This window comes from Pteropus medius, unplaced genomic scaffold, assembly GCF_902729225.1.
Source record: "Pteropus medius unplaced genomic scaffold, Ma_sr-lr_union100, whole genome shotgun sequence".
NCBI classification, from domain to species: Eukaryota; Metazoa; Chordata; class Mammalia; order Chiroptera; family Pteropodidae; genus Pteropus; species Pteropus medius.
This window is the reverse complement of record NW_024352787.1, coordinates 29,552,012-29,562,023: the sequence shown is the minus strand read 5'-3', so window position 1 is coordinate 29,562,023 and position 10,012 is coordinate 29,552,012. Positions and strand designations below refer to the sequence as shown.

Here is a 10,012-nt window from a genome sequence, read left to right as displayed (position 1 = left end):
ATCCATCAATTCTACTCCCAGGCATATACCCAAGAGAATTATAAACATGTCTACACACACACACACACACACACACACACACACACACTATATATATACACATTTACCATATATATATATATATATATATATATATAATATTAATGAATGTTCATATATATATATGAATGTTCATATATTATTCATAAAATAAGAACAATTCAAAAAGTGAACTATTCAAATGTTCATCAGCAGATGAATGGATAAACAAAATGTGGTATATTTATAAAATGGAATATTATTCAGCCACAAAAAATGAATAAAGTACTGATACATACAACATGGATGAACCTTGAAAACATGCTAAGTGAGAGAAGCCAAAAGATCACATACTTTATGATGTAATTTATAGAAAATATACAGAATTTACAAATCTGTAGAGATAGAATGTATACAGGTAAATTAGTGGTTGCTAGAGGATAGGGAGGAGGGAGAAATAGAGAATGACTGCTAATGGGTATAGAGTTTCCTTTGGTGAGGAAAACATTCTGGAATTAGATGGTGATAACGATTGTATAACCTTGTGAATATACTAGAAACCACTGAACTATACACTTTAAGACGGTGAATTTTGTGGAATGTGAATTATATCTCAATTTTTTAAATGTATATGGTTACAAACAAGAGTGAAATCTAGGAAAAAATGTAAAGTAAGCAACATAAAACTTCAATAGTTCATCAAATTCTCTTTTTGTCATGGATGGTGGAGAAGCAGAATGCAAAGAACAAGATCTACATTGTAGATTGAATCTCTGTATCTTACACAATTATTTAACCATCACACAGCTGAGATTGTCCATGACACTGAAAAGGAAAGATGCTCTGGTAGGCAGTAGAGGAATAAAGCGGCAAGACCACAGATTGAAATGAAAAAGCCAGGATTACAGTCTTAGCTTTGTCCCGTGTGTCTCTTGTTCTCATCTGTAAAGTGAGAAGGCTATATTAAATCTTGAGCCTTACCCAGATAAGATTTAGTAGCTCTAGATTGGGCCCCAGAAATCTTTTTTTTTTTTTTTTTTTTAAGTTCCCAGGTGATGAGGCTCCCATCTGGGTTTGGAAATCTCTCTTTTTGAAAACATTCCAATGGTAAAAAAAAAAAAAAAAAAAAAAAATTAACATGTCAAACTGCGTGTGGTCTGAGACTCTTGAACTTCTGGAATTCTTTTTATGAAAGGTCAATAGTTTTAAAAGTTCAAATACCTCATTGTTTACTAAGTATATTTTTTCATAGGAAACTTGTAATAAATATAGTTATTCTAGAGCAGAACTGGGTATCAAGACCATTCACTTTGGACTCTATTCAAAGGGAGTAAGTTATCTATATAGCTTATTCCCATACTCCATGCTGTTTTAAGCCTCCTGCCTTTATCTGTCCTGCTCCCTATGCCTGGAATACTCTTCCACTCTTTCTGTACAATTCTTATGCACACTTCAAGACTCAGTTCAAGTTTCCTTCCCTTCAGAAAACCTCTCAGACCTCTCATATTGGGCTAATTACCCATTCTTTGTGTTTCCTTAGTGCCACCATTCTGTTAGTTAGCTACTGATGCATAACAAATTACCTGAAAACATAGTGGCTTAAAACAAAAATTATTTATTTTATCACAGTGTCTATGGGTCAGGAATTTAGGACATGGTGTTATTAACTTGTCTCTGCTCCACAATGTTTGGGGCCTGGTCTCAGCTGGAAGACTAGAAAGCTGGAGGGCTGAAGTCACCTGTTGGCTTGACAGAGGCTGGAGAATCCATTTCCCAGATGGCTCACACCCACTACAGGCAAGTTGGTGCTGGCTATTGGCACAGGCCTCAATTTTTCCCAGTGTGGGCCTCTCCACAGGCTGCTTGGAAGGACCCTTGATTTTCCCCAGAATAGGCAGTGTGGGGAACAGAGAGCAAGGTGGAAGCACAATGTCTTTTATAAACAAGCCTGAGAAGTTACATACTGCCATTTCCATCATATTCTATTTGTAGGAAGTAAGCCTAGAATACATTCAAGTGGAGGAGAATTAGAGTCTACTTTTTGGAGCAAAGAGCATCAAAGAATTTGTGGACATATCTTAGGACCACCACAACCATTTTGCATTACATAATATTTAATTACACTGAGGAGGCACTCAATATTTAGCTATTACTTGGATATTAGAAAATTTAATCTCTCTGTCTATGGGGCAGTCAGACCTTCTCTGCCTTCTGAGAATGAATTCAAGAAACTCAGACAGAGAGTCCAGGCTCTCTGATCTCATCTCCAAATGAGGTCTCCTAGATAATTCCTCAGGCTTGGTTAGGATATTTCAAAGTTTTGAGTGGGATATTAGCATAATCTGCAGAACTTAAACTCCAACATATATATTCTAGAGATACAGTTAACTCATCACGCCCAAATCATGTGCCTATCCCTTCCCTAAACTTACTGCTCCCCTGGTGTCATCATTCCACCAAAGGCCTGGACAACATTCTCTGTTCCCACCTGTGCTTTCCCCCCAAACCACTCAGACACTAAGTCCTGTAATAGGGGGCAGAGAACCAGGGGGAAACACCCAGCCAGGGCATGAGGGGTTTGGGATCCACCTATGTATACTGAATATTGTCTATGGACTGAATAAATGATGTCTCATATGCATAGTTTCAAATTTATATAAATAACATGTTAATAACATGTTAATAACATATCTCTAAATTCAGAGCAATCTTTTGTAATGCATATTTCTTCCATCAACAGGCAGCACAACTATCTTCACAGGGATCAATGAAATATTTTGGTGTTAAAGAGGGACCCCTAAAATTAGGGCCACAGATATACTTGTACATATGCAAAAAGTAAATAAATTATGGAATATCCATAGAATGGAATATGAGACAGCCATGAAAAGAAATGAAGATGCTCTTTAGGAACTACTGTGGAACAATTGCCAACATATATTGTTGACTGAAAAAAGCAAGTTGAAAAAGCAGTGCTTACAAATTATATATATGCCCATAAGGGTATTGGAGACTCTAGTACACTTGGTTTCCCCCAGAGCAAGAGCCGGGGATCACGCAGTTTGGAAATTAGGGCTAGAAAGAGAGATTTTTCACAATATACCCTTAGCATCTTTTCAATTTCAAACCATGTGACAGCATTGCCTTTTTTCAAAACCAAATTAAATTGAAATTTTAAGAAGGGAGAGTCCTCCAAATAGGTTGGAATCTATGGATTTAGATTCTGTCTTCTTAACTTCACTCACATCCATCCAATCTTCTCATAAAGTCCTTGAGTAGCTCCCACTGCTCTTTGCATCAATTTCAAATTCATCAACATGGTATTCATGGCCCTTTTGATCTGGCCCCCTTCAGCTTTCTCTCTGTCTTCTTTTCCAAACCCTCTGGTTCAGGGCTACAGACCCACTTCCAATTCCCTGATGGGGCCAGGTTTCTCATGCCTTCATCCACTGCTCATGTTCCTCTACTTGGAGCCCCCTTCCTCCCCTAACTTTTCTGGCTCATTTCCACCCACGTTCCAGGATTCAACTCATGTGTTACCTCTTGTAGGAAGTACTTCCTGCCCCTCCTCCAAGGTGAGTTAGACAACCCTTCTCATTCAGTCAGTCTTCTGTAAATATTTATTGTCACCACTTCTGGCCAGGACTTCTATTAGGTGCTGTAGGTACAGAAATTAAAAACAGCTCTTGCTCTTAAGAAAATAGCCAATTAGTGGAAAGGTACCCATTAGGATTAAATCAACGCTTCCTCACCAAGTTCTAAGCCCTCGGACTGGGAAGTCAACTTGAATGTGGAATTTCAATCTTGAAACTAACTGAACAGGTTCTACCTTCCTCCCTTGTCCTCCTAGGACACTGCGCACATACCAGCCAAAGTATCACATTGTAATTAAGAACTCAATTGTCTCATTTATCTCCTCTACCAGCCTGTGTGCTCCAGGAGTGGAAAATAAAATGGGAGAGAGAGAGATTACATGAAGGTGGTGGAATCATAATCAGGCCTTGAAGAATAAAGATAATTTCAACCCTTGTTGTAGATGTGGAGGCAGAAGGACATTTCAGCTTGAAGAAAGAGGGTGAGCAAAGGATGTGGCTGTAATGAAGGATGTGTGTGTGCTTGTGCAAGGTGGAGGAGGGGGGCTGTGGGAGAGCTATGGGAGATAAACTGGATTCAGATTCTTTGAAGGAATTTGAGAAATAAACTGACACAATTTGATTTGGGTTTTAGGAAGGAAACTATGGTGGTGGTTTATAAAATTGCTTGAATGGGGGCGGGGTGTCTTTAGTCCATTCTCACTGCTATAACAGAATAGCATAGACTGAGGGATTTATAAACAATAGAAATTCGTTTCTCACAGTTCTGGAGGCTGAGAAGTCCAAGATCAAGGTGCTGGAAGATATGATGTCTAGTGAGGGCTTGCTTCCTGGTTCATACAAAGCCATTTTCTTGCTGTGTCCTCCTGTGGCAGAAAGGGCGAGTGAGCTCTCTGGGGTCTCTTTTATAAGGGCTCTATCACATTCATTAGGGCTCTGCCAAAAGGTCCCATCTCCCAAAGGTCCCACCTCCAAGTATAATCATACTAGGGGTTAGGATTTCAATTTATGAATTTTTAGGGGGGACACAAAATTTAGTCCATAGTAGGGGGAGAGATAGGTAACAGGGATATCTGATAGGAATCAGAAGGACTTGGTAACTAATTGAACATGGAGAGTGAGGGAGAGTCTTACTGGATCTTTCTCTTTCAAATCTCCATGTGCATCAATCTGCTATTGATTTTAGCACCACTGCCTTAGCTCAGCCTTCCCTATCTTGGCCTCCTGTCTAGGGCATGCTGTATATCTTCATGATGCCTTCCAGTTATACTGCTCCCAACTGCTAGAGAAAAATGGCCTGGTCTTTTTTTTTTTTTTGATAACAGCTTTTATTGAGATATAATTAACATACTATATAATTCACACACTTAAAGTATACATTTCGATGGTTTTTAGTGTATTCATAGAATTGTGCAACCAACACCACAATCAGTTTTAGAACATTTTTATAATTCCAAAAAGAAACCCCATAACCTTTAGCTGTCACTCTTCAATGTCCCCGTCCCCTTCCAGCCCTAGACAATCACTAATTTACTTTCTGTTTCTATAGATTTGTCTATTCTGACATTTCATATAAATGAAATCATACAATATGTGGTCTTTTTTGTGTCTGGCTTCTTTCACTTAGCAGAATGTTTTCAAGGGTCATTCATATTGTAGTATGTATCAGTACTCTGTTCTTTTTTATTGTCAAATAATATATTACATGGATGTACCACATTTTGTTTATCCATTCATCAGTTGATGGACATTTGGACACTTTTTTGACTGTTATGCAAAATCCTACTATGAACATTCATGTACAAGTTTTTGTGTGGACATATGTTTTCAGTTCTCATGGGTATGTATCTAGAAGTGGAATTGCTGAGTCCTGAGTAACTGCCAGACAATTTTCCAAAGTAGCCACACCATTTTACAATCCTGCCAGCAGTGTATGAGGGTTCCAATTTCTCTTCATTCTCACCAATATTTCTTATTATCTATCTTTTTTATTATAGCCATCCTACTGGATATGAAGGAGTATCTCATTGATCTGCATTTCCCTAATGACTAACGATGTTGAGCTTTTCATGTGCTTATTGGTCATTTGTATATCTTCTTTAGAGAAATGTCTATTCAGATCCTTTGCCCATTTTTAATTGGGTTATTTGTCTAATATCGAGTTGTAATAGTTCTTTATATATTCTAGATATATGATTTGCCAAAATATTCTCCCATTCTGTGCTGTCTTTTCTTTTTTGATGATGCCCTTTGAAACACAAAAGGTTTTAATTTTAATGAAGTCCAATTTATTTATTTTTTCTTTGGTTGCTTATGTTTTTGGTGTCATATCTAAAAAAATCTTTTCCAAATATCAGGTCACAAATATTTATGCCTATATTTTCTTCTAAGTGTTTTATAGGTTTAGCTCTTACATTAGGTTTTTGGTCTATTTTGAATTAATTTTTGTATATGGTATGAATTCGGAGTCCAACTTAATTCTTTTGCATGTGGCTTCCAGTTGTCCTATTAAAGTTTGTTGAAAAGACTATTTTTTCTCTATTTAATTTTCTTGGCAATCTTGTCAAAAATCAGTTTGCCATAAGTATAAGGGTTTATTTTTGGACTTTCAATTATATTTCATTGATCTATGTCTACCCTTATGAGAGTACCACACTGTATTGCTTACTGTAGCTTTGTCACAAATTTTGAAATCAGAAAGTGTGAGTCCTCCAACTTCATTCTTTTCTAAGATAGTTTTGTTCTTCTGAGTCTCTAGAATTTCCATATGAATTTTAGGATCAAGTTGTTAATTTCTGCAATGAAGCCACCTAGGATTTTGATAAGAATTGCATTGACTCTGTAGACCAATTTGGGAAATATTGTCATCTTAACAATATTAAGTCTTCCAATCCATGAATAGAGGATGTATTTCTACTTATTTCATTCTTTTAAAATTTATCTCAACAATGCTTTGTAGTTTTCAGAGTATACGCTTTGCACTTCTTTTGTTAAATTTATTCCTAAGTACTTTATTCTTATTGATGATATTGTAAATTGAGTTGTTTTCTTAATTTCACTTTCAGACTATTCATTGCTAGCATATATTAATACAATTGATTTTTATCTATTGGTCCTGTATCTTGCAACTTTGCTAAATTCACTTATTAGTTCTAATAGTTTTTAATGGATTTCTAAAGATTGTCTGTATACAAGATCATGTCATCTGTTAATAGAAATAGTTTTACTTCTCCCTTTCCAGTCTAGATGCCTTTCATTCAATTTTCTCACCTAACTGCCCTGGATGGACTTCCAGTATGATTTTTAATAGAGGTAATAAGAGAGGACATCCTTGTCTTGTTCCTTATCTTAAGGGGAAAGCATTCAGTCTTTCACTATTATGTGTGATCTTAGCTGTAGGTTTTTTGTAGACTCCCTTTATTGGATTGGGGAAGTTCCCTTGAACCTTAGTTTGTTTAGTGTTTTTACCATGAAGGGGTGTCGGATTTTATCAAAAGCTTTTTTTGCATATATTGAGATGGTCATAGGATTTTTGGGTTTTAGCCTACTGATACGGTGTATTTTTGGATGTTAAACTGATCTAGCACTCCACAGATAAACCCCAGTTAGCTATGGTATATAATCCTTTTTATAGGTTTCTGGACTTAGTTGGCTCATATTTTGTTGATTTTTGCATCCATATTCATATTGGCCTATAGTTTTCTTTTCTTTGATGTCTTTGTCTGATTTTGGTATCAGGGTAATACTGGCCTCATAGAATGCATTGGAAAGTGTTCCCTCTTATTTTATTATTTATTTTTGGAAGAGTCTGTAAAGAATTGGTTAATTCTTCTTTAAATGTTGGTAGAATTCACCAGTGAAGACATATGGGTCTGGGGTTTTCTTTGTGTGGAGTTTGTTTTGCTTTGTTTTGTAATTCCATCTCTTGCTACAGGTCTATTCAGATTTTGTATTTTTTTCTCGACTCAATTTTCCTAGTTTATGTGTTTCTAGGAATTTGTCTATTTCTTATAAATTACCTAATTTATTGGCAAATAACTGTTCATAGTATTCCCTTATAATCCTTTTTATTTCTGTAAGGTCAGCAGTAATGCCCCTCTTTTTTCCCTTTTTTTTTTTCTTGCTCCGTCTAGCTAAAGGTTTGTCAATTTTGTTGATCTGTTCAGACAGGCAGATTTTGGTTTCAAAGGTTTTTTCTATTGTCTTCTTATTCTCTATTTCATTAATTACTGCCGTAATCTTCATATTTCCTTCCTTCTTCTTGTTTTAGGTTTAGTTTTCTCTTCTTTCACCATCTTCTTTTAAGGTGGAGGGTTGGTTATTGATTTCAGATCTCCCTCCTTGTTTTATTGTAGGCATTTACAACTAGAAGTTTCCTTCTAAGTACGGCTTTATCTGAATCTCATAAATTGTGGTATGTTGTTCATGTTCATTCACCTCAAAGTATTTTCTAATTTCACTTGAGTTCTTCTTTGACCCAGGGTTATTTAGGACTATTGTTTAATTTCCACATATTTGTGAAATGTCTAAATTCTCTCTATTATTGATTTCTAGTTTTATTTTATTACAATTGAATAACATGCTTTGCATGATTTCAATCTTTTTAAATTTATTGAGATTTGCTTTATGGCCTGACATATAGTCTATTCTGAAGAAAGTTCAAGTGCATGTGAGAAAAATATGTATTTGCAGTTGGTGGGTAGAATATTCTATAGGTGTCTATTAGATCTAGTTAGTTTATACTGTTGTTCAAATCTTTCCTTGTTGTTCTTCTGCCTAATTGTTCTCTCTATATTTTTGTCCTATAAAATCATTTTATTTTCGGTTACATAAACATCTTTCTCAGGCAATGTTACTAGAACCACCTGATTATGAGATTTTATAGTTGGGGCAAATACATTTTTTAAAGACATCTTTATTACACAGTTATAATATAAACATAATTTATAGGCTATAGTTTTCAGAAAGCAGTTAGCTAGACTAATCCTGCTGAAGAAACTTTTCTATTTAAGTCTGTAATACGTAATGAAAAGATATGATTTAAAAATCTTCTGATCAAAAAGCTTGAGATCATCAAAGGAATGTTTACTGTCTTCCACAGAGAACCACTAGCATTTTTTTTTATAATCTCTTTTGGTTTCATCCGGGACATCTTGGCAGAGAGAGATAGCATACAATTTTTGATAGCATGCTTTGATATCACTCATGTTGATTTCAGAACAAGAAACCATAATCGTGATCAATGTCATCTGATGCATTCCAGCACCTTTCGTGGCCTGATGAAGCTTCTCAGCAAAGAACATAGGTTTGTTTGTGGCATACTTCATGATCATTGTGAAGCATTTCTCGATCTCACCTTTTATCTCCAGTTCCAGAACTTCATTCTTATCATGCTGACTGTACTTGGTGTACTTCTGAAACACTCTGTGAAGATGGGAGTAGCTTCTGATAGTAAGAATGGTATTGAACACATTCACATCTGCCCCTTTTCCCCCTTCTCCTGCCTCATATGGTGCTCTGGCATCTGAATCAGCCAAGTTTTCATTTATGCCAAGATCCTCAGATCAGTCACCCTTAGCAAGAAAAGCAAAGCCTTCTGATAATCTCCAGATGTGTCTGAGGTGATATCTTTAGCCAGACCTCTCTTCAGTTCTTCTCTGTAGACTCCATTAATATCTCTGATTTCTCTGTTAGTTCTTGATGCCAAAATTTCGTTCAGAGTGTTTTTATCAGTTCCAACGCCCTTATGACAGAACAAAGTTTATCGCCATCCAACTCAGCTGGAGTTTTTAATAGTGTCAAAACAACTTCCTCGAGGTGACTTATAAGGGCTTTCTTCAGAGCTTCATCCAGGGGCTTTCCTTTTTCCTGGAGATATGCTGCTTTGATCTGTTGATGCAGTGCAGTTTTTCTCTTAGTTAGAATGTCAATAATGGTTGCTTCATCCACACTTTTAACTGTTACTGGTTTATGCAAGGCAGCAACATCAGAAGATGGATTGAAGCTAGGATAGAGACTCACTGCTGACCTGGGACTACCTTTGGATCTTTTCACGGTTTTAATGTATTCCTGCTCTTCATTTTCAATAAACCAGGCTTGCTTGAGGAATTCTGATGTCATTGCCATTTTTAAAGAAGTTTCTTTTTTCCACCCTCTTTCAAAGAACTAAAGAGTCTTCTCTGATCGTTTCACACTCTGTTCTCTCCATTATTGAAAGCAGAGTATTAAAGTCTCCTACTATTTTATTGAACTGTGTATTTTTCCCTTTGATTCTGTCAGTTTTTATTTCATGTATTTGGGGGCTCTATTATTAGCTGTATATATGTTTATAATTGTTATATATCCCTGATGGATTAACCCCTTTATCATTATTAAATGTTCCTCTTTATCTCTAATAGCAC

The 10,012-nt window shown here is 36.1% G+C and overlaps 1 long non-coding RNA gene and 1 pseudogene across 1 annotated transcript; both read right to left on the bottom strand.

The window, feature by feature from the left end:
• Positions 1 to 832: 832 nt before the first annotated feature.
• On the bottom strand, positions 833 to 4,472 carry LOC120591837 (uncharacterized). The gene is made up of 3 exons (XR_005650010.1): positions 4,374 to 4,472; positions 3,559 to 3,676; positions 833 to 960 (listed from the first exon to the last, which is right to left on the bottom strand). It is a non-coding gene; the product is annotated as an uncharacterized LOC120591837 (long non-coding RNA).
• Positions 4,473 to 8,696: 4,224 nt separating this feature from the next.
• Positions 8,697 to 9,816, bottom strand: LOC120591835 (annexin A1-like; annotated as a pseudogene).
• Positions 9,817 to 10,012: the final 196 nt, after the last annotated feature.